Source organism: Aulonocara sp. 'chitande type north' Nkhata Bay, linkage group LG11 (assembly GCF_057382095.1).
Source record: "Aulonocara sp. 'chitande type north' Nkhata Bay isolate Kocher_YH1m ecotype deep benthic linkage group LG11, A_spYH_male_GT1.1, whole genome shotgun sequence".
Lineage (NCBI taxonomy): Eukaryota > Metazoa > Chordata > Actinopteri > Cichliformes > Cichlidae > Aulonocara > Aulonocara sp. 'chitande type north' Nkhata Bay.
In genome coordinates, this window is record NC_141354.1 from 1,981,272 (window position 1) to 2,006,430 (window position 25,159).

A 25,159-nucleotide genomic window follows, 5' to 3' on the forward strand; every position below is an offset into this window, starting at 1 on the left:
AGACCAGAAAATCCAAATGTGCCATCATTTGAAATGTAGGGATGAGTCACGCTCCTGCTTTTGCCTGAATGGGCTAGTGACATAAAAAAATATAGTACATCTAATTTAGTTTGAAATTCTGTGCAGGAGTTTTCCTCTCATTAAAGCACTCATAATAACTTCATTTGTCTTACATGCAGCTATAATTGTTTTGTGGAAAGGTCATGCTTTGTATCTGCTGTGTTTGTTATTTTTAGATGCCTATGGTAGGAATGGAGGATTAGTATATTCCTTTAGGAGTAATTACACTGGCAGCTTCCTGATACAGTCAATATTTGTTTTTTAACTGAAAATTGTTTTGTAATTGAAAAATACCTCTTATTTTTTATAAAGTTGTTAAATTATTCAATTTCTACGGTGGCCCCTAGAGACAAAGCACGTACAAACTCCAAAACACTTGCAAACTCCAAAACACATGCAAATTCCAAAACACATGCAAACTAAAAAACACTTGCAAACTAAAAAGCACATGCAAACTCCAAAACACGTACAAACTCCAAAACGCTTGCAAAATCCAAAACACTTGCAAACTAAAAAACACTTGCAAACTAAAAAACACATGCAAACTCCAAAACACATACAAACTCCAAAACGCTTGCAAAATCCAAAACACTTGCAAACTAAAAAACACTTGCAAACTAAAAAGCACATGCAAATTCCAAAACACGTACAAACTCCAAAACACTTGCAAAATCCAAAACACTTGCAAACTCAAAAACACTTGCAAAATCCAAAACACTTGCAAACTCAAAAACACTTGCAAACTAAAAAGCACATGCAAATTCCAAAACACGTACAAACTCAAAAACACTTGCAAAATCCAAAACACTTGCAAACTCAAAAACACTTGCAAACTCAAAAACACATGCAAATTCCAAAACACAACGGAAGTGCTCCAGGACGCTAGGGGCAGTGTTGAGCTTTTGTTACCTAGTAACTACACAAGCCAGGAAGTACCAATGACCGGATTTGGGGTTTGCAGCCTTAAAGGCCGCATTTTAAGGCCGATTACCTCACAGCGACAAGAGAAGGCTTTCCGAATTCAAAGGCTGCCCGAAATCCGGCCCTGAAATGCGTCCTTAATTTCCCTGAATTTTAAGGATGGGTCGGTGTAGCCTTCATGGCCCAACATATCCCAGACTTCATAGTGCGGTGGTGGTGTGGATAATTTTGCCGAAAAAAAAACAGTGGAAGCGGAGCGGAGGAAGAGTAAACTTTCAGAAGTAAGTACTGAATATTATGTCACTTATTAATGCGCAAATATTTTTTTAATGAAGAACATGAAACCATTATTGTTGGCCACATGTCGGGAAAGTTGACATTAGCGATGTTTGTACTTTCAGAATTAACTTGGTTTTAAAGCCTTTACTTTAATAAATATATATATAGTCGACCTTAATCTTACAGAGATTGTGATGATTTTGTGGGTAATTAAAGTCAGTCATATATCCACAAACACAACAAGCTGAAAGTCAGTGATGCTGCTCGGTTCGCAGTCATGAATATCACGGCACAAGCAGGATTCACTGCACTGTTAACGTTAGCTATGTTATATTGCTGCCTCTGTTCGGTGGTGTCGAGCCAAACGGACTTTAACGTGTGTTTGAACGAGCTGACGGTTCACTCGTTAAGCTGAAAGAAAGATGCTTTAATCACAGCAGTCACACATGTGTCCACTGTACCATCTGGAACTCTTCTTGTTTACACTCGTAATAACACAAACACTAAATCCTCCTGTTTGTAGCAGTGTGTACACCTGAGACTGCCACCTGTCTGTCTGTCCTGCACTCTCTCTCTGTTTCTTTCTCTCTGATTGTGGAATAAAAGTATGAACATGTGTTTATAAGTTACACTTGTGTTTGAATCCTGCAGCTTATCACACATTTGATTTCCATGTGTGACAACTGCAAGTGTCCAGAGTGAGGACAGACTGAGGGACCCACTGCTGCACATCATCTGTGAGGCTTTGCATCCCTGATGATCCACCGAACTCAACAGTGTGTGAGGAAGAGGAGGAGGAAGAGCCAGCAGCAGCTGACAGATGGAGAGAATAGACAGACTGTTCCCTGTTTGTGAAGGACTGCTAGGAAAGTTTAACATAACTGTCTGTGCTGAATCAGTCTTATTAGGTAATGTTCAAATAATTTTATCCTCCCAGTGTTTTCAGTGTGGGAGAAAGTACTCAGGGCCTTCAAGTTACACACTATGAAAGGCAGCAACAAGTGTAATGTTCAGAAACCTAAAGTCTGTATCAGCAGCAGAATGGAGCTAAAATAAATGTTGGTTTCAGTTCTATGAAGCTTTGAGTATTTTGGATCAGTAGCTGCTGTGTTTGTTGCATCATATTGCTGTAATTGTTTATATGCTTTATATATTCTGAGCTAAGTTGATCTATAGTGTTACATCATATTCTATAAGGATGTTATGTGTTTGTAGACTTTCTGCCCAGTTTGACCCATTTAGCAGAAGTCAGCCTGTTTAAGGCTCTGATATCTATTCTGTATGACTTAAAGCAGTTATGACATGGTCTGATTTTCTCACCCAATAAAGGAATATTTCATATATCAGTCTACTCTTCATTCTCTCAGAAACAGTTATCACAGCTTGTACGTTTTCTTTTTATCAATATATGTAAGCAATGAGCCAAATTTAGTAATGGCAACATACTGAAGGAACAACATTTGTCTCTTATATATGATACACCTATATATGCACTGTCAAAGATACTTGTCTTTGAGTGAAGATTTAAGGTGATAAGACATAAATGCAACTTGAATCTGTACTGCTCAGTATTTGACACAGAGTTCATGTTCACTGCTGTAATAGCTAATAATGATTAATATAATAACTATAATATTGGCCATATTATATTTACATTACCAAAGTGATATGACTTTAGTCTCATGAACAACATTAGCTAATTCTTATTTACTAACTAATCTTAAATAACTGTTCAGTACAGAAATGAAGCCCAAAAATCATGTTTTACAGTCCTGTGGTCTCAGCCTCAGATACTTATCAAATCACACAAAGCTCTTGTAGAAACAAACAAACAAATGAACAAAATATATTCTCCTTCATTTCTGTCAAACCAAGTTGTATGACATGTTTCCAGCGGTTAGTATCATGGTTGCTAGGCAACCTGGGAAGCGCGACAGAGACTAGACCGTCCCATACAGACAAACTTGCCGTTTATTTTGCAAATAGAGCTCAACACTGCCCCTAGCGTCCTGGAGCACTTCCGTTGTGTTTTTGAATTTGCAAGTGTTTTGGATTTTGCAAGTGTTTTGGAGTTTGTACATGTTTTGGAGTTTGCATGTGTTTTTGAGTTTGCAAGTGTTTTGGATTTTGCAAGTGTTTTTGAGTTTGCAAGTGTTTTGGATTTTGCAAGTGTTTTTGAATTTGCAAGTGTTTTGGATTTTGCAAGTGTTTTGGAGTTTGTACATGTTTTGGAGTTTGCATGTGTTTTTGAGTTTGCAAGTGTTTTGGATTTTGCAAGTGTTTTTGAGTTTGCAAGTGTTTTGGAGTTTGCATGTGTTTTTGAGTTTGTACGTGTTTTGGATTTTGCAAGCGTTTTGGAGTTTGTACGTGTTTTGGAGTTTGCATGTGTTTTTTAGTTTGCAAGTGTTTTTTAGTTTGCATGTTTTGGAATTTGCATGTGTTTTTTAGTTTGCAAGTGTTTTGGATTTTGCAAGCGTTTTGGAGTTTGTACGTGTTTTGGAGTTTGCATGTGTTTTTGAGTTTGTACGTGTTTTGGATTTTGCAAGTGTTTTGGAGTTTGTACGTGTTTTGGAGTTTGCATGTGCTTTTTAGTTTGCAAGTGTTTTTTAGTTTGCATGTGTTTTGGAGTTTGCAAGTGTTTTGGAGTTTGTACGTGCTTTGTCTCTAGGGGCCACCGTAAATTTCCCTTTTAATAACATTTACATCAAACCATTGATTGTTTTAGCCACACAGTTCTCCTGTTATGAAGACATGTAAGGCCATTTGGGTATGTTATACAGGTAAAAATCCCATATGTAAATCTAACCATTGAAATTTCACTGGTACCCTGGTGGATTTCGATGGGGTCAAGAAAATATGTCTCATCTTGACATTAACCTAAACTTTATTTCAGTTTGGGTTTGTAATTGAACCCATTTGTGAATGTCTAATCAAACATCGCCACTATTGTCACTTTGGAAACTCAGCATTTGTGATCTTTGCAAACCTTTCCTCATACTGTGTGCAAATGGTCTGTCTCCCACTGAGCAGCGGAGAGAGGGGAAAATTACAAGGAAGGTTTCATCAAAGAAACAGAAATATCTGGAGAAATTGCAGAGTCTGAACAGCATGGTGTTTAGTCCAGTGAAAAGCTTTTTCTGGTAATGTTTTAATGTTGGTCTGCATTTTCTGCACATTGTGCCTGCGAGGGACATGGCAGCTTACTAAACAGAGCAGAACACCTCCAGATGACTGCATGTGGGGTTGATGCTGCATTGCAATTTGTGTATGTGTTTTGAGAGCCTCCTCCTGTCAAGGTAAATCTTTTATGAATTGTTGTAGGTAGCTGACCCAGCTTCTCCAGCCTCGACTCAGTCAATGTACCTAAAATAACCCTGATTTGATTTTTTAAATTAAATTAAATTTAATTTAGCTATCAAGCTATTCCATCTCTCATTCCTAGTTAAGTTTTTACATCCTCAATGCCCAAATTTTTTACAGCATTCAAATAACATAAAACCGCAATACAGTAAAAATCCAAAATTAAAATAAGTAAGACGGATACATGAATTTAAATTAATTTTAAAAATCTAACATTTTGAAATTATAGTATAATTAATTAAAATGAGGGTAGCGCTGATTGAATTTTAACCAACTTTTGACCATTACTGCAAATGATTCAATTTCTGTAATAAATTGGTGATTGATAGATGACCAGCCTTTAGGAGACTGCTGATTGCCCTAATTATGTCATTGCTGTTCAAAATGCTCCTAGTATCCGTTTTGTTTTTGGATTTACCTAGAAAGACCTGCAGGAGCCAGACTATAGCTAGAAAAATTTTGGCTGCTTACTGGAAATGAAGCATACCCCTCAAAGAAATTCTGTTAAATTCAAATGATTTAGAAAAGAATGGAAAACAATCTTTACAAGGATATTTGGTGTATCATGGTGGCACAAAGCATTCACAAAGAAAAATCAGCTCTACCTCGATTTAACCATGCATGCTTCACATCGCTGTAAGTGTAACTCCTCATTTGGGTTTGCAGAGAATTCAAATGGTTCCTTAAAAATTTGAGTTATTTTTTTTAATCCTACGGCCAAAATTACAGACAGACTATATGATACTTGGATACTATGATAATAAAGGATTAACGATGTGCAAGGTTGTGAGCTGTGTTATTCCACTGTAGCACAAGATCTCACTCAAGTGGATTTGATCAACTCATCGTCAGCCTTCATGGTTGATTTAAATGAAAAGCTTGGTGTACCTAAGATTTTCAGCAATGCATTCCTAAGTAGCACTTTCACAGTGAAAACAAGCAGGTGGACCCCTCCACTGCACACAATGAGCTCTGATGCTCATGCTGCACACACAGTCCCACTGCTTGTGAAAAATAACATACTAAGAAGTGGGGTACATTAATTTCCTCAATGTCACTGTAGTGACTTTTAAAAACTTTTTGCATCTTAAAAACATCAAAAGAATGTGCCAGCATCTGGCCTTGATGGAATACCCAATGTTAGGATGAAGGTGGCAGAGACAGTGACATACAACGATCACAGGTAAATCACCCAAAAGACAGTGCTAGACAGCAAAGCTCAAATTACAAAGATGTTTGAGTTCAATAAACCCTGTTACAACTTTAACCTCATCTCCAAGGACATATTTTCTGATCTAGAATGAGCCTCTCTTCAATATTCTGAGTTACTAGCGCCAGCAGAGAACATTTGCCTACGGTCTCATGGCATCTATTTCAGATGTTGTGCACAGCATGCCAAATAAATAAATGCAAAACGTTGAATTAAATTCAATGGAAGAGGTTTAAAAATTCTCCAGTCGCCACTCCAGGACTTGAATTTACCGTGGCAGCTGCTGGGATTGGAATGTGAGACTGGGTCGGTAAAACAGTCATGGTCATATCCTACGGAGAACAAAAATCGGAACTTGTAAGCATCACTTGCAGTGCCAGCCGTTGGGAGCATGCCAAGTTCTTGTTTTCTCAGCCACTCAGTAGCTAAACTCCAGATTTTGGGGAAGAGTGAAAATCTGTCTTTCTTTAGTGAGGAGGGTGAAAACCACTGACCTCAGGCTTAATGAGATGGGAGCTCTTGATTAAGTTCCTCTATGATTTGAGAGTATAATTGAACATATTACAGATATCACACTTGTGCTATCGACAAGCCACTCTGTGAGGGCATCGTGGTAGCTCTTCCCCGCCATGCTCAGGACTCATTACAGTAGGAGATTGATTATGATTATGTATTGATTATACAGCCCTTTCAAAAAAAGGAAAATCAACCACATTGTCTAACTGATCACCATGTCTAATCAGTTCACTAGGGTTCATCATTAGTAACTGGAACTATGCAAAATTAGAATGTCTATGTGATATTCTGTACAGAATAATATAAAAAGCCCAATAGCTTATCAAGGACATATTGAGCAAAGCGAACAATTACGATTGTGAAAAAAAAAGCAGAACGCTGTTAACCTTTTCCTCAATAAACAATATCATAATTATTAATTTTCAATCAGTTTCTACTTCTTATCTCAGACAGCAGTGTAAACAGGGATATTCAGACCACAGATGTTCTTCTGGGGGAACCCTGAGATGGAACCAATGGAATTTTCAGTGTGTGCTGTAAGACCTCAAATAGGACATGTGCAGGAGCCTCAGGCTGATTGTAAAGTGTTGGCACTCTGTCTGCATTTTTATGTTTGATGGCAATTATTTGCAACCTTTACCAATCTGTCTGTGAGTGATTACAGTCTGTCTGAGCCAACTACATTGTTTAGAGAGAGGTTGGCTCTCACCAGGTAAGCTTTGCATTCATCTTGTGATTGAAAGTAGTCACCCAGAGATTGAGGGTGTTCACACTCAATCTCTGGGTGACCAGTGTGTCCCCACAACGTCTTCCTGTCAGTCCCCAAATGTGAAAAAAGTCAACACAATCACTGGGCAACCACAGATTTTTCACTAGTTGCAAAGCGGTTGTTTTCCAGTTTTTTTTTTTGCAGGGTGATCCCACACCCTGGGATCACCTTGAATCAAAGGGTCCCACAGCCTTTTGATTCAAATCAAGTTGGTTCAAATTGGGCTTATTTATATACTCTAGCACCAAAACACAACTACAGTCATCTTGTGGTAATTTGCATGATAAGATACAAACCGTAAAGTTTTCAGGATCCCAACAAATGACTCCTTATGACCAAGCACTTTGGAACAGTGGGAAGGAGACACTCCCTTTTAACAGGAAGAAACCTCAGAAACAGGCTCAGGGTGGGGCAGGGGGAAGAAAAAGTAACGAGGAAAAAAATTAGTATAAGGAGACAAAACATAAAACTAAGGGAGGGACAGGACAAATTTAATGACATTCCACAATGGTACTATATGTAAATATTTTACTTAGTCTTTCTTTGTTAGTTAGTTCTTTGGGTTTGTATTTGGGTTCTTTGGGTTGATTGTATTTAAATAGTAAGGAAAAATTAAAGATAAACATCAGTATTTTAGAATTGTCGTTGGTACATACTGAAATTCAAGTTTGACAGTGGCTACAAAGGCAGAAAAAGTTTCTGTAGTCTTGGTAACATTTTATCATGTAAATTCTATTTCTTACACCCTTCATAAGCATTTTCAAAAATGTTTCAGTGGGGATAATATAGGACAGAATCAAAGTTCTGACTGTATCAGTCACCGCTCATACCACAGAGAGACTTAATTTGTCGAGAGCGATTTTGTAAGGGCACTGCATATCAGTAAAGCTTTGAAGTGGCATGCTGATATGAGCATGCTAAAGTGTCGACATGCTAATGTGAGAGAAAAGTTTCAAGTGGAAGAAGATAAAAAAGCTGCTGAAATGATCCAAACCATTTACCAAACACTGATTGTGAAATAACCCTCTCTCAGTCCCTCCACCTTCCAGGGAACACAGCGGCAGAGGAGTTTGTGAAATGAGCATGAAATCATAAGTGCAGATTATGTGTTGTGGGCTCCAATGTGAAAATTATGTTAAAAAGGATTGTGTAATACTTTCCCATACAGCTTTCACCCATCTGACAAAAAGTTAAAAAAATAGGCAAAAGAGATCTTTACTAAAAGTTTGATCAAACATCATTAGATACAAAGTAAATGCTTTTGGTTCAAAGTGTAATAAAGGACATTTGGAAGATATGACTGGTAAACTGATATAGTTTCAGCCTAATAGCTCACAGAGGTAACCTTATTAGAATCAATAGCTCGTTTGCAGGAGATTCCACATACTGAGAGACAATGTGTGTGGCAGGCAGGGTTAGACTAAAATTCAGGACTCGGAAGCTAGACCAAACCCCCGATACAGCTTTATTGATAGACTTAGAAAAGAAAAGAATTTAAACTAGGTTGATATGAAGAATTTGCTACACTGGGAAACTATACACAAAAAGGACGGAGGGAAGATACGTGACGTGACAAAGAACAGTACGAGAAATAGATAATATATACATATGAGGGACTCAGGGCAGAGAGGACATATCTGAGGAACAGATATAATCTAACTGATGAGGTGGGGGAAGCGAAACTGACGCACACAAAACGAGAGACTGTCAAAATAAAACAGGAAGTAGCACACTAACACAGAGTCAGACAAAGACAAGTGAGCTTGACATGGGCACGGAACACAGAGAGACCAGACAGACAGACATGATCTGAAGACAAGAAGCAGAACTTGAACTTAACAATCAAAGAATACAAATAGTAACATAGTTAACAAACTCAGATATTTAAAAGAAAACTGTCATCAACCCAGGAACCAGGACTCAATGTGCACTATTGTTTGTTTACATTTTCCACTGTAAATTCTGTAAAAACAAACAAACACAAAAACCCCCCAAAACGTACAAATATTCAAACCTGCTGTTCTTCTAATGGCAGCTAGAGGATGGTATATAAGAATGTCTAACCATGCATCCATTCTTTTCCGCTCATCCAGTTGCTGGAGCCCATCCCAACTGTCTTAGGGTGAGAGGCAGGGTATACCCCTAACACATAGAAAGTTTTGTTTTGAGAATGTAAAATAAATGGATAAAACTTTACAGTCAGTTTGGCCATACACACATTTCACACTGCAAGTCACCAAAACTATTTCCAGTAAACACGTCTTTATTTCAATCTAATCTAATAAATAGAAACAATTAAAGTGTTAGACCAGTGTTAACTTGATGGAGGTGCGTGGGTGTGTAGCTTAATATTCAGTTGATTTTTACGGGGGCTAAGATGTTGTCTCTTTAATTTTGGGACAGGACTGTGTTGGGTTGGTTTTTGAGAGAGAGAAGACAAATCTGCTCAAAGTGCAAAGCCTTCAAATCCGTAGATGTTAGCAATATTTGTCCAGGCCTTCTTCTCTGCCACCTGATGTTTAAGCATTTCTTCTGTCAATTTTTTCCATTTTTTGCAATGTTAATCCATGTCTTTGACACATCTGCAGTCTTTGGGTTGCTTCTTCTTCCAACTGTTGTTTCAGTTGGTCAGTTGGTTGTTGAATGACTATAAGCTCCTGGAATTGCTTCAGTGTAGTTTCTTCAGCTTTCCTCTTTGGCTGAGTTGAGCTCGTTAATCGGCAGGGATACAGGAGCGAAACCATAGGTGTGGCCTCTGCACAATCTCCTTTGATTAAAATATTTTAATTATCCTGTTCCTTTTAAATACTCACAAGGGCCTTTAACCCAGCATTTTAACCATTTTCTCTAAAAACTACCTTGAATTTTCAAATATTTGCCCCAACAAAAATACAATTGTTAAAAAAGAAATTAGTTGTATAACCATAAAACCTGGGTCGGACTCTAATACCACATGCAGACGATTAAAAGAAATCAAAAACAAAACCTAAAATAAGCTATATACGTGTATATAACCCTAACCCATACATAGACACATACATATACACCGACCATAGCGCTATCGAAACTTCAACTTTTTCATTGAAGAAATTTTATAAAGAGACTGATTAATAATTTCTTAGTTCCTTACCAATTGATCTCTCATGACAGAATTACTTTAACCAAATCACAGAATTAAATTTTAATAACAATGTGCATGTCTTCATTTTTTGGCCCCCCCCCCCTCCCTCTTTTTTCTTTTCCTCATGAGTGAACAACCAGTTCGCTGCCTTGACCAGGCCGAGGCTCAACTCTCACCAGTCCAAATTCCATTGGTCTCCTTTTTGTCTATCCAATCGAGCCCCACATTTGTGCGCCAATTTGTTGGTTTGGTTTTTGAGAGAGAAAGTGCATTTCCTTAAATTTCTTAAGTGGTTGAAGGTTCAAGTTAAAAAAAAAAAATAAAAAAAAACCCAGCTGCCCTGTCTGTCTGCTTGCTCAGGAGACCCAAACAAACAAAAAGCACCACACCCAGACAGTAAATGATTTTTATTATGTCTGATAAACAGGATACTAAGCTGATTGGTCAAAAGTTGGAGGAAAGCCACAGTTTAACATTTTGGCTGAGATCCATCACTTTGGCTCACGTTTCTTCTTCTGCAGCTTTCTGGGCATCTCCTTATTTGGAGACGCCACTTCACCATGGCAACCACCTCTTACCCTCCAGTCCTGCATGGTTGAAGACGGAGCTAGGGTGCATACCATAACAGCACCTGATTTGTGGCTGAGGTCTTAGGCTACGTTCAAACTGCAGGTCTTAATGTTCAATTCCGATTTTTTGATCAAATCCGATTTTTTTTTGTCTGTTCGTTCACACTACAAATAAAATGCGACAGCAAAAGCGCTCTATTGTGTACGCTCAAAGCGGCCCGCATGTGCAAAAGAAGACGTCACACACAACGCGCTCTGTTTAGACCCAGAACAAACAGTATTGTTTGACTGATGGCCCTTAATAAAAAGACTTCGGACTTTACGTTTCCCAATTTTTTGCTTGTTATCTTGTTATTTACATAATAATGTAAATAACCTAATAATGATCCTTATTGCTGTTTTAGAGAGGAGCGGTGCTTCAAAGGATAGCTGCAGATTTCTGTCAGAATCTGCAGATTATACAGTACAAATAAAATGTTCACGTTGTCTTCCCAACAGTTTCACTGACATCTACACTGGATGGCCAGGAAGCGTTCACGTCGTCTTCTCCGGCGCTGATAATTAGCGTCTGTCTTGTGCCAGTGACGTAAAAGACGGATTTAATGCGACATGACCGTTCAAACAGCAGTCGCTTTCTAAAACATCGGATATGTATCGGATTCAGTACCACATACGAAAGTGACCCAGATCGGATTTGAAAATATCGGATTTGTGCCGTTCACACTGTCATAGCATGATCGGATATGGGTCGCATAGGGTCAAAAAATAAATAAATAAAAATCGGATTTGATGTGCTTTCGCCTGCAGTGTGAACGTAGCCTTAGTCTTGTGTCTGTTGGTATCAGAGTAACAGTCTACTTCCACTGTGCGGTAAACAATAAAACACACGTGTGATCCCAATTACAAGATATTAGCCTTACAGATAAAAATAAATCCCAACAACTGAGCAAACAAAAACAATCTCATGGTTCCTTCCTGAAAATGGGGGAAAAAAATGACATACACTTTATACTTCACAATTTCCTGCACCAAACCGTCAAGGATGGCTGACTTCAACTTGGGATCTGGAATAAGTGCAGTTCCATTCTGATTGTATGCAATTTTTTCCTGCTGAAGTTGTAATTTGAACACTTGGGCACATAAAAGACAGCAGGCCAAGAAGACCGTGAGCTTGTTGACTCACTTGATGACAACACATCCGTGTCCACAGATCCACCAGACAGGTACGAAGAATTGTTAACAGAGGAACAGCTGAGGGCTTCGGAGTCCTGGACAGGATCAGGAATGATATAATCCTCATGCTGCATAGTGGTGGGTCTTGACATGTCAATAACTTTAAGAGTCCCTCTGTCTCAGTGCCACAAAGAACTCATTCCCAAACAAGGAATCCATAAACTGAAGTCTGAAATTGCCCTGAAGGCCACACTGTCTCTTGACTTCAACGATGAGATCCTCAATTGATTCAGGTGGTCCATTGGAGAGAGTGAGCCTTTGACAGGTTCCATCAGTCAAGATGATCTTTGGGATCATAAGGGGCCCCCATTTTAAGCAGTTACTCTGTAGACAAAAAAAAAACAAAAACATTACATCAGACACCCAGAAACAATAATTTCAGTTTAGTCTTCATACAGTTACTCATACATAGCAGTCAGTTATAAAAGGTCAGATGTAAAAAAAGAAAAGAAAGAATGTATCTAATGAAATACATGTGACTGAACTTATTACACTTATTTGCACACCGTTTATTTCTATATGCCTTTTTAAAGTCACCATGCGGACCGATCCGATCTTGTAGTCAACCAGTGGATAAGTGTCAAGGAGTTCACGAAGTGAAAGTGCTCCCTGTACCAGCCACCAAGCTCTCTGACAATGTAGAATATGCTCTGGTTTACAATGCAGCTGGTTTATTTCACAGAATTCTGGCAACCCACCAGCTGCCCTGTGGGCCAGTACCATTCCCTTCCTATAAGTTATAATAATGAATAATAATAATAGATTGGATTTATATAGCGCTTTTCAGGACACCTTTCAGGAGCTTTACAATTCCACTATTCATTCACTCTCACATTCACACACTGGTGGAGGCAAGCTACAGTTGTAGGCCAGACTGACAGAAGCGAGGCTGCCATATCGCGCCATCAGCCCCTCTGGCCAACACCAGTAGGCGGTAGGTGAAGTGTCTTGCCCAAGGACACAACGACCGAGACTGGCAACCTTCCGATTACAAGACGAACACACAACTCTTGAGCCACGATCGCCCCTGAAGTTATGCCCTTTATTGTCACACACTGTGCAAAGTTGACCTCTAGAATGTCAGGAAACGTTTGCCTAATGACTCTAGCCATTTCCTCTTTAAGCAAATCCACTGGAAAAGTTGATACAACTGAGACCTCAAGTTCAGTCTTGCCAAGAGATGGGGAGCTTAGATGGTAAGCTATCATCTGATGCTTTGAGGCTAAGGAGAGAGGCACATTCTTAAAGCAGCTTGTGTGTCTGATGACCTGCTTGGAAAAGCTGTGTTTGGCCTCGAAACGCATTGTCCACAGCCAAACAACTGGACCAAAAAAAACCTAATCATCTGTGGATAATGCTCCAAATAATGGTGTTTTGGTAGTAGCTTAACATCAGGAAACAGTGCCTGGCATCTCTGTCTGTGCTCTATAATTGTGCTTTCCAAGAAAGCCAGAGAGTCATCACTATGCACAGGAGACACGACAAGTTCTGTGATATCCATCAGAGTCATGAGAACAAGCCATGCAGGCCCATCTTCAGGCACAAGTGATCCAACTAAAAAAGGCAAGAACCGGAGCAAGCCCCAGTTCTCATGCGCATTTCCTACAACTGCTTTGGTGCTAGAGAAAGTTTGTGACACTACATGAGGTCTGTTTGTCTTATCTTCCCATTTGTAGGGGAAATTCAGAATCGAATTGTTCAATTCGGCTAAAGGGAAAAACTAATTTGATATAAGAACTGTCAAGCAATGACCCAACTCTACTGGGATTATACCCTCAAAAACATGAGCAAGATCAGGCGGATAACCAAATATGACATGAAAGTGGGACAGATTTTTGGTGAAGACACATTCTCTTTTCACTCCACAACAGCCTGTACCTGTATCTTGGGCTTGTTTGACATGGACCTGGTGAAGCTCTTTGCTTCTTAGCGTGAAAGCACCAGACGCTACAGAATACAGCTGAATATCACTGCTCTTCCCTGTTCAAAATCTGCAATAGTATTCTACAGAAAAACTTTGCATAAATCCTGCAACACTGTGTGCTCCAAGGTTATCTGCAATTACACTTACGACTGTACCTTTGACTGACTCTCCTAATAGTGGAACGTAAACGCCATGTCCTTCAAGAGTTTTCAGATCCTGTAGAAGAGGTTCCAATATTTTGTCATAACCATAGGTTTCAACGTCAGTGGTTTTGAACAACACTGACAAGTAGATGGAACATAAGGAGGAATGAGATCCTGAAGGCAAGTTAGTCAAAACCCAATAAATGGCACAAAGCTTGTGTTTCTTTCATGAGGTACCAAGGGGGTTACAGACTTCAAAGTCATCCACATAAAAACGTAGGAAAATCCTTAGCTTTTCTCCAGAAAGGAAAAAGTTTTCCTTAAATAGGGAACCATCACTTGAAGACCTGCAATGATATGACCCAGTAGAGTCTGTGCCCGCCTGTTTTTTTATGGCATTTCACAACTTCATCAACAACACCTGTTCGACTCAACAGCTGCTGTAACAATTTCAGTAATGGGACATATTGGAAACTGTGTTTCTTTTCAGCATCAAGTATATATTCAACTGGTTCTAAAACACAGAAATTTTCCTTGTAATACTGCTTAGGCAAATATGCTGTGCTTAGGGGACCACCCTTTTGTATGGACTTTATTTGATATGATATACCTTTATTAGTCCCACAAGGGGAAATTTCATGTTAAGGCTGCCGATCTATTGCACGCAATGGCAGCGCCATCTTACCCTCCGACCATACATACATTACACAAAAACATCACATGGGGAAGACAGGTCAGGGGGGTATAACAATGGAAAAATGCACCACATGAGGAAAGATAAGGAGAAAAAAATAATTCCCCCCAGACTGAGCTCCAACAGGGAGATCAGTTTGAGAACAGAAAAAAAAAAACACCTCTGCACATAGCACATCATTGAATATCCAGAGGATTACGTCAGATTCAGAGATCGATCTATCTCCATCTATCTGACACACACACACACACACACACACACACACACACACACACACACACACACACACACACACATATAAACTTAACCCCTGACACAAATCTGTCATCACTCTTACATTCATAGGTGCTTAAAATTGGAAGCCAACATTAAAGAATTGTTTGTTTCTTTATTAATCTAGGTTTACAATAACATTGATGTTATTGCACATAACAAGAATATAACCTCATTTTCCAGACATATGTGTAATCATAAAAGTAAAAAATGCCACCATCACAAACAACATTAAGTTTAACTGAAAAAAGTTATTTCGGACAAGCAGAACATTAAAGTGCCAATCTTTTGCTTACTTATACATAATGTTTGGAGAAGCAGCTCCCATATGATCCACACAAAGTTAAAAAAAAAAAAAAAAGACAGAAAAGGTTGTAACTTTTGTTTGGACAGTATTGGAAAATTCACAATCCAAAACTTAATTAGACAATTAGGACCACTGTTTATTGACCATGCTTTTCTTGGGATGCTGGGAGCAATTGACCATTGAACAAATGTATCTGTTTGTAGATATCTGTATTAGTTGGGCTTGAATAAGATAATAATTAAGTAAGTGGCACTTCACCTACGACAATGACTACGACAGATGCTTTGGCATTCATGGGCAAAGGTTCTTAAACCCAAGTCTAAGGCCACACACACACACACACCCACTTGAAAACGCAGCTTTTTCTGTGCATTTGGGTCTTTCGTCCACACATAAACGGGATTTTGAATCACTGAAAACTGCGATTTTCACACAACGCCTTTTTAGACGTCACGCTTACGTCTACATGAGATGAATTTCTACAGTAGCGGATATTGACAAAATACTGTTGCTGTTAATCTTACTGTTTGCAGTTTTTACACACTTACATATACATACACAGTCACTGTGCCTCCATTTAGAAAGACAGAGGTGTCAGAGTGAACTTATACATTCAACACAGACGCTCTCACAACCTAAACGGGGCGACTGTGGCTCAAGGGGTTGGGAAGCGTATCTGTAACCGGAAGGTTGCCGGTTCGATCCCCGGGCTCTCTGTCCTGGTTGTTGTGTCCTTGGGCAAGACACTTTACCCTACCGCCTACTGGTGTTGGCCAGAGGGGCCAATGGCGCGATATGGCAGCCTCGCTTGTGTCAGTCTGCCCCAGGGCAGCTGCAGCTACAACCGTAGCTTGCCTCCACCAGTGTGTGAGAGTGAATGAATAATGGCATTGTAAAGCGCTTTAGGTGCCTTGAAAAGCGCTATATAAATCCAATCCATTATTAAATACCTACGACAACTTCGTAGTCCGTGTTGCGAAAACATTTTGTTTTTTATTAAATTTCTGTATGCATTTTGTGTATTCCCCAGTTGTGAGTCTACACCAGTCGTATTTCACAGCGTTGTGAACCTGGCCATGAGAGCCAGAGACACAAAATCCAAAATACTGTCTTCAGGGCTCGCAAAATCACTAGCCCGGCGCCCCGTAGCTAGCGATATCTCCAGTCGGGCGACCAAAATCTATCTCAGCCCCGCCCGTTGGGTTATCATATAGCCCAGCTCCGGGACGTCGGGCTAGCGATTTTGCGAGCCCTGGTCTTTAGTTATTAACATTTCAAATGCCTTCATCATTTCAAAGGTAACACAAAATTAGCTGCCTTTCTAGAAAAACACAAAAACTTTTCAAAATTAATTCAAAGTTTTGTGAGTATACAAAACTGTTTACTCCTTCCACTCCCAGGCTTCTAGACTTCTGATTAACCAACATTCTACACTGTTCTTGACAGCATTGGAGTTTACATGTGGACGGAGATATTTTTTTTGAAACTGCGGCGTGGATGGGATTTTAATTTTTTTTAATTAAAATGGGAAATCTCTGTTTTCAAAAATACCTGTGTACGTGTGGACGGATTCTTGTTATGACTTGTGTGTGTGTTAGCCACCAGAATTAACATATCGCACAGTGGCGATCCCAGCTTGCTAAACTCTGACGATTACAGCAATTAGCCGCTGTAGCGATGACTAGCAGTGTAACACAAACACTATGTCGCTCTCTCTGTGACGTTCTATTTTTTTTTTTTTTTTTTTTTTTTTTTTTTTATTTCCACTTACTGAATATGGGACAGACTTGACTGGGGGAAAGAAGGGGAGAAAGAAAGAGGGAAAGAGAAACAGCTGAGAAGAGGGACAGGGGAGAAGGGCAAAAACCAACAGAATGAGCAGAAAAAGAAAAAAAAAAGCATATATCAATCACCTGGGTCACCTGCTGAGAAAGAAAAAAGAAAACAAGCAGAAGAGAACAAGAGTAATAGAATAAACAACATCACAATGATATATGGGAATATGACAGTAAATACTAAATATTAAACATTATTGTGCAGCACATAAGATCAACAGAACACAGTGTGCTTTGAGGTAGGAGCCAAAAAGGGTGTAGTTTGTGGGTGTGATCACCCGTGTGTACACCTGTGAGCATGGACGCGTTTGTTTTTTGTTTTTTAAAAGGTTCCTTCATGTAATGGTGGGTGGCTGTGGCTACAATGTAGCTTGCCATCACCAGTGTGTGAATGTGTGCGTGAATGGGTGGATGACTGGATATGTAAAGCGCTTTGGGGTCCTTAGGGACTAGTAAAGCGCTATATAAATACAGGCCATTTACCATTTTATTTTTAATGATCTGCTAGAGGGTGTGGGGGGGCCACAGCCCCGTCCTCCAGGGCATGAAGCAGGTATGGAGGAGATCAAAACTCCAGACATCCAGAGGCCCCCAGAACACAAGAGACCAAGGAAGACCAACAGAGGGGCAGCCGCGCCACTGTCCCAGAAAGAGCTGAGGAGAGTCCCAGATGAGGGCTCACTCAGCAGCCGCGGAGCAGAAACCAGGGGGAGTTGCAGTGACGCGCCCGTGAGCTCCGCCGGCAGCCAGCCGTGCCTGAGTGACCGAGCCCCAGGCCGAGAGGCCGGGGGCACCCCACCTCCGAAGTGGCCCGAGCAAGCCCCAGGCTCCAGGCCCCGATAAGCGGCCGCCAAGGAGTGAGCCGGTGTGTACCTGGACGCCCATCCCCGGACACAAAGAACCTCCAATGCACCGATGTCTGAGGGAGTCTGCCACTGGCAGGGGAAGTGGTGGTAGGAGGAGATAGGCCTCCATACCTTGGAGGGCCTAAGATGTCCCCAGAGAGGTGGCGCCTGACACCCAACCTGACATATAGACACAGACATACAGGCACACACATATACAAACATCCATTCCCACCCTCATGCTCTCATATACACTTACTCCACACTCAACCAACATGGAGACAGACATAAAGAGACGCTGTACACACGATCACACTCCCCAAGCGTACTCTAAGCCCCGGGTCTAGGTACCCTTGCCCCTGGAGGGGGGGAACTGCCCCCAGACCCAGGTGGTGTTACCCTTTTCCCTGCGGTGGGGGGAGGCAGACCACCCCGACTCCGCAGCAGCAGGGAGGCCCCACACTCCAGACCGCAGTCGGACGGCCAACTCCTCCTCCTAGCCCCCCCGCTCCAGCAGGTCGCAGAGAATGGGGGTGAGAGAAGACTCCAAACCTCCCTCCACCCGCTCATTGTAGTGTTGATGCATGTGTGTGTGCATCTCTGTGACGTTCTAGGAGCTTGTTAAGCCACTAAAAACCCCAGTGTTCTCTACCACATTCCAAATCCGACCGATAACAGCTGATTTCTCCCGACTATGTGCACTTTGTTAGACTATTTTTCAGCTATAGCCATGTAGCTAATACCAACACCAATCACTTTTATTGATTTCAATAAAAGTGATTTGATTTCATTTAGCTAGCAGTGTAAAAGAAAAAAAAAAAGGAAAAAACAACATGTGCACTTTGGTGCATGCTGTATGAAATGCATTACAGATTACTTTTTATACAGCACGCAACAAAATAATTCTGTGAAAACCTCCCCAAGTAAAACAAATGTATTTAATTCACTTACCTTCTCACTATGCCTACTAACTCAGTGTCACGGCGGGGTACGCCGGTGTGAAGAGGAGGTAGACCCAGATGCAGACACGGTGGAGACAGAACTAGGTTTCCAAAAATAAAGCGAGCCTTTATTGTGGCTGATGGCATGACAAAAACACTAGAGAACACTGAAACTGGAAAAACTAGAAAGACTAAGAACACTGTGTAAACAAAAGACTATGACACTCTGTGAAAGAACTATGAAAAAACTATGAACACAGAGTAACTAGGCAGGCTATGAAACCGTGACACAATAACGGAACCTATGAAAAGATGAGATGAGGATAACATTTCATTTCATTTATTTATTGTCATTGTCAGAGAACAATGAAATTGCGTTTGGGGCTTCCGTACAACCCGTAAATAAAATAAAGAAGAAAATAATAAATACCCCTTAAAACCCAAGTGTAAATATTTAACCCAGTGTGACTCCAGTGCAATAAGACAATCCTTAGCAACAACATGAGAACATGACAAGTAATGTTCATAAGAAATTCAGACAAAGACCTGAGAAACATGACAAAGTACAACAATGCAACGCGTTCAATATTATTGTACTGTGAGATATGATGTCAGATATGATAGTTATCTATTTAAGAAAGAGGGGGGGGGGCAGGGGGGGGAAAGAGAATAAAGATATGATGCACCAATGCAGACGATCTGACACCGACTGAGCAGAAACACACGGATTAAGTACACTTAAGGAATGATCAGGGGAAGCGGAATCACATGGGGAAAACAGCCGACAACAATTAACATAATGACAGGACAGGGGACGTGAAGTTAAATACAATAAACAAAAAACACAAGGATCCTTCAAAATAAAACGGGATACATAACGAGACCCAGACATGACTCGAACTAGACCAACAAAGAAAACTTGGACATGAAACATGACAGATAAACACACAAAGACTTAACACAGAAAAACTTCACACAGGGATGAGACAAATGGGGAGCTTGATAAATCATGAATTAAAACTGTAACCTAGGCATGACAGAATGTAACTAGATAAACTGAAATGACACTAGACTGAAAGGAATAACAAAAACATCAAGAAACTCAGAATACTGGGTCACATGACCATGACAGGACCATGACACTCAGAGCCAAAGGTTGCATGTGGCTTAACAGTCTTCCAGAATCTGGCAATCAATTGCGCTCTCCTTAAATAATGTTGTTGTCAAAAGGCCGCGCCTATGTGATTATCCAATCATATTTAGTTGCTCTCTTTGAATATATTACATCATTTCCGTTGGTGGTCAAATATGATTACAATGGTTTTAGTATACTAATTTAGTCATTTTATATCAATGCAAGAAAAATTAGTAGTTTCAGTATTGTTTATAATTAAGTAAATGGTACTTTATTCAATAATGTAAATAAACAAAACATGAAAGACTTGTGTGGCATTAACTAAATTCATTTGTGCAAATTCAAAATTCTGCCAATTCCCATTTTTCAGTGTAGTTGCTCAAGGAGTTTATCCACCTATAACTAAATAAATAAAAACTGTAGGCTGGACACTTACTGGTGGGACATACACCCATTGTTGCGTCCCACGGCGCAAAGTGATGTTGGTGTGAAGTCTTTTATAAGTCATTTTTGGACTTTCAATTTTGGTCGACTGGTTGTTTTGTAACGCTAGGCAATTTCTTTAATTCAGCATCTGCTAAACATAGAGTGTTGTCGTTGGTAGGACCTCTGTGTACGGGCTATTTATGGTCGAAATATGGCTGTTGTGGATGTCTTTCAAAGTCAAACTTGGGCTCATTTTAGACATCTTTTTTGTAATGCTTCCACATGTATAAGCTCTGTAATTCAATGTTTTCAGGGGGTGGAGGGCACGTTTTCTGTGCAGAAACAGTTACGTGTGAAGGAATGCAGAGTGATCACGGACATCTACAAGATGGCGTGGGCTCTTGAGCTAAAACAAAAGTGAGCAGCTGCTCAGTCGATTTGGAGCAGAAATGACCCCAGCTTGTCACAGACAGTTTGCAGAATGCATGCATCGACGAAGACTGTTGAGCAGATAGTCCATAGTTCATACACACTTGCACAACTTCTAGTACTTTCCATTGCAACTTCTCTCAGAGTAGGTTACCGATCACAATCACACTCACACTCATTTCTCTTGCAAAGCTTTTCACACTAAAACAGGATACTTTTAAAAATGAACCATATGTAACGCAAATTCTCTTTTAAGTAATTTTAAGTAAGTTTTCTAAATACTTAAAACATTTTTGTTTTACATTTTAACAGGGATTTCAATAATATTTCAACACATTTTAATAAATGACATTTTTTAACCTGGTTTAAAACAAATAAGTTGATCAACTAAAAAAAATTAGTTAAAGAAAAACAGGAAAATGTAAAATAACCAAAAATTATCAACATGTACTGAATAAATCAGTCTAACACATAATAGTTGTTTATACATAATCCATATTCATATGTATCATATTGATAAAAACCATGTTAATATCTGTAAATTAAAAAATGTTACATTTATTAATCATGTATAAACGACATCCAAAAACTTTTGTTCAAAGTTAAAGCATTGAACATCATATTCACTTCCAAGTTGGGTCACGGTTGGACGTCTAAATTGTGGAACTAGTTTAGACGTCATGTAGTTGTCCAGAATTGGTCATGGACCAACAGACCCTATATAGACATGATCCACATGTCTATCCAATGTTCAGTGTTTAGTGGGATTTGGAGTGCCTCTTTCACAACGCAAAATCTTTGAACCAGAGTATTAAAATGGACCACAAAAGTGACATACTAAACAGCAGACTGCTTGAGTAAGCAGGCAGGACTGTGATATTTGCCCCTATGAGTGTTAATTTATTTGGAACTCATAAATGGGCACTTACCAGTAGTTTTAAGCACAATCCCAGAGTTTCATGGTTCTCTCCTACAGTAGCTTTCACTTACTTTAAATAATCACTTGAAACGTTTAGACCAAAGCGCCACATATTTCTGGCAGAATTGCACACACATACATACTGGTGCACAATTGGAGTGCAATTGCGTAGAAAGCCTGTAAATGAATGCGCCTCCCCCTGGTGGATAAGATATTACCACTTCCTATTCCTAAATACTGCTTGGGATGTTACTACTCGTGGTTGCATCGTCCACATCGCAGGGATATCGTTACGGTCAGTCATCCGAAGAATATATTATGTGTGATAAACAGGACACTAAGGTGATTGGTCAAAACAGTTTAGGGTGGCCTTACCCATATGGAAAAGATATATATAAATCTTATAAAATTTGTATCTGTCTTGTGTGAAACTTGTATGAAAAGCATACAAGAGTAAAAACAGATATAAGATCCCTTGAAAAATTATATAATGAAACTTGTATGTTTTAGATACTTACTAAAACAATGTATGAAAGTAATGAGAAAGTGGCCACTTTCATGAGTAAATCACATATAGGTTTTTACTATTTCTTTTCCATATGGGTATGCCTGATGTTGGCTCAGACTTCAGTTTCTTCTGCAGCTTTCTGGGCATCTCCTTATTTGGAGACGCCACTTCGCCCATCACCATGGCAACCACCTCTTACCCTCCATCAGACCTGCATAAAGAGGATAAGAAAAGGGGGAAGAGCTCCTCTAACCCAGAAATTTACAACTTTTTTTTTCTAACAGAGTCAGGCTCACAAATGTATGTACCTGAGGCCTCCACTAGCAACCCTCCCCTTCATATTCCTTAGAGAAGGGGCCTCTCTCTGTAATGCCTAATATTATGAGAGTAACAGTCTACCTCCAAAACCTCTCCACAATACACTGTGATAAAAAATAAATCCCAGCACTTCCACAACTTGCTATATGTTTAACCAAATTAATCCAAAGAGAAATCTTGCCAAAATGCATAATTTTTGCATTTCATTTGCTGCTTGTATGGAAGCAATAACCCAGAGTAGGCATCAGATCTTATTTAGCTGAACTTCATTCAAATGAAACTAACTGTGGCTCATTTAGTGAATGGGTAGTATGAGCTACATACATACACACACACACACACACACACACACACACACACACACACACACACACACACACACACACACATATATATAGGGAGGCAACAACCGCAGGAGTCCTGCACTGGTTTAAGTATTGGTGATTTTGTTACTTTAATGGAGCTTTTGGTATTGACCCCTATTTTTCAATCATTTTGAGGGGGGCTGAAAAAAGTCAATGCTGATGGATTTCTTAGGAGCTCATATGATTTTATTGGTAAAATAACTAAGAGTGAAAGTTACAAGTTCATATTTTTAAAAGAGATGAACTTTCTGATAGGATTTGAGTTGATTTGAGTTTTTTTTCTTTTGAGTGACATTCTTGTCTGTATTTTATAGCAATTGTTAGTGTCATTATGTCAGTGTCTTCCAACTACTAATAAACATCAAGAAGAATGCAAAAAGTAGTATTCCTCCTGAGCAGAAATACTATCATCATCATCATCATCTTAGCACTTTAAAACCAAAGTGCTGAACAACGCAAAAACAAAGAAAAGCAAAATATAGTATAAAATAACAGGAGGCATGTAAGTTTCCCGCCGAGTTAAAAGCCAGTGAATAAAAACAGATTTTCAATCTGGACTTAAAGAACTGCACTGAAAACGTTTGTCTAATATGAAGGGGAAGGTTGTTCCAAAGCATCGGAGCCGCAATTGAGAAAGCTCGATCTCCTCTGAGTTTCAGCCGCGACTTAAGGACTGACAGCAGCAATTGATCGGCTGAACGGAGCGAGCGAGTGAGAACCAGGGTTTTAATAGTTTTGCAATTTTCATTAGTTTTTATTTTTATTTAGTTTTAACTTCAGATTTTCAATTTTATATCAGTTTTAATTAGTTTTTACCAATTGTTTGCTAGTTTAGTTTTTTTTTTTTTTTAAATCCTTAGTTTCAGTTTAGTTTTGATTAGTTTCAGTTATAGCTTTAGTCGTGTTTGCACGTGTTTGCAATAATTAAGTGTAACAAAATCCCAGTTTCATCATATCAGTCATTCTCTTCTGCTTATCCTTGGGTATGTTGCTATTCCAGCTACCATACCCTGCACCCTGGACAGGTCGCCTGTCTGTCGCAGGGCTAACACGCAGAGACAGACAACTCACATTCCCACCTATGGGTTCCTTAAATAAATAAATAAATAAATAAAGGCAGATGAACAACCATTGATACCAGGCAACTATAAAATGTATATCTTGGCCCCAATGAGACTATTAACTCTTGCAGCACCGGGTGTTCGTAATTTTGGTTCAAGTGAATTGATAAACTTTTTGAAGGCAATTGACTCACACAGTTATGTAGATGTCCCCATCCTGTTGTCTCGGGATGCATCACTCTGCCTTGCCTGGGGTTAGCTTCTGTTTTCTGGGATGAGGGTTGAGTGTGCTCCCTTACCTTCTCAAGGTAAGCTAGGTTAGCCTTCTTGTGCGAGCTTTTCAAGTGCACTTTAAGGTTTGTGGGATTTTTTTCCCTTTAGAAATGTCCCTCATAATTTGTCTCTTTCCACTACTTTCCATTACTTTGAATATGACTGAATATGACTGTGTTTTGGATAAAGCAAGTGTCTACTTGCTTTATCCAAAACACAGTCATATTCAAAGTAATCCCAAATTGGACTCTGGCGCTTTCTTCCGACTTTTCCTGACAAGATTCTGCGCGAGGACGGAGCAGCAACACAGACGACTTGACTAACGTACTGCCACCTGCTGGCATAATTAGACGGCAAGAAAAAAATCTGGAAACTAAACTTCATTTTTACCCTTGCCTATTGTATGACACGCACACATCAATGAAAACTAAACACATTTTTGCTATAAATTCAGTTAATTTTAGTTAGTTTTGTGAACACTCATTACAGTTTTAGTTAGTTTTCCTTTTTTTGTTTATATTTTTATTTCTGTTAACGAAAAAAATTTTTCACTTCTAGTTTTCGTTATGTCGTTAGTTTTCGTTAACGATAATAACCTTGGTAAGAACATGAGGCTTCAACAAATTGGATAAATAAACACGGGCCAGACGGTTTAAAGATTTAAAAACTAATAAAAGGACTTTAAAACGGATCCTAAAAACAATAGAAAGCCAATGTAGTGAAGC

At 39.5% G+C, this 25,159-nt stretch overlaps 1 protein-coding gene and 1 long non-coding RNA gene across 7 annotated transcripts in view; both read left to right on the plus strand.

The window, feature by feature from the left end:
- Positions 1-25,159, plus strand: part of tsnare1 (T-SNARE Domain Containing 1) — a 276,008-nt gene that overhangs the window by 82,925 nt on the left and 167,924 nt on the right. The gene's annotated exons all lie outside the window — the stretch shown is intronic.
- LOC147318296 (uncharacterized) lies at positions 1,113-2,601 on the plus strand. The gene is made up of 2 exons (XR_015131366.1): positions 1,113-1,262; positions 1,912-2,601. It is a non-coding gene; the product is annotated as an uncharacterized LOC147318296 (long non-coding RNA).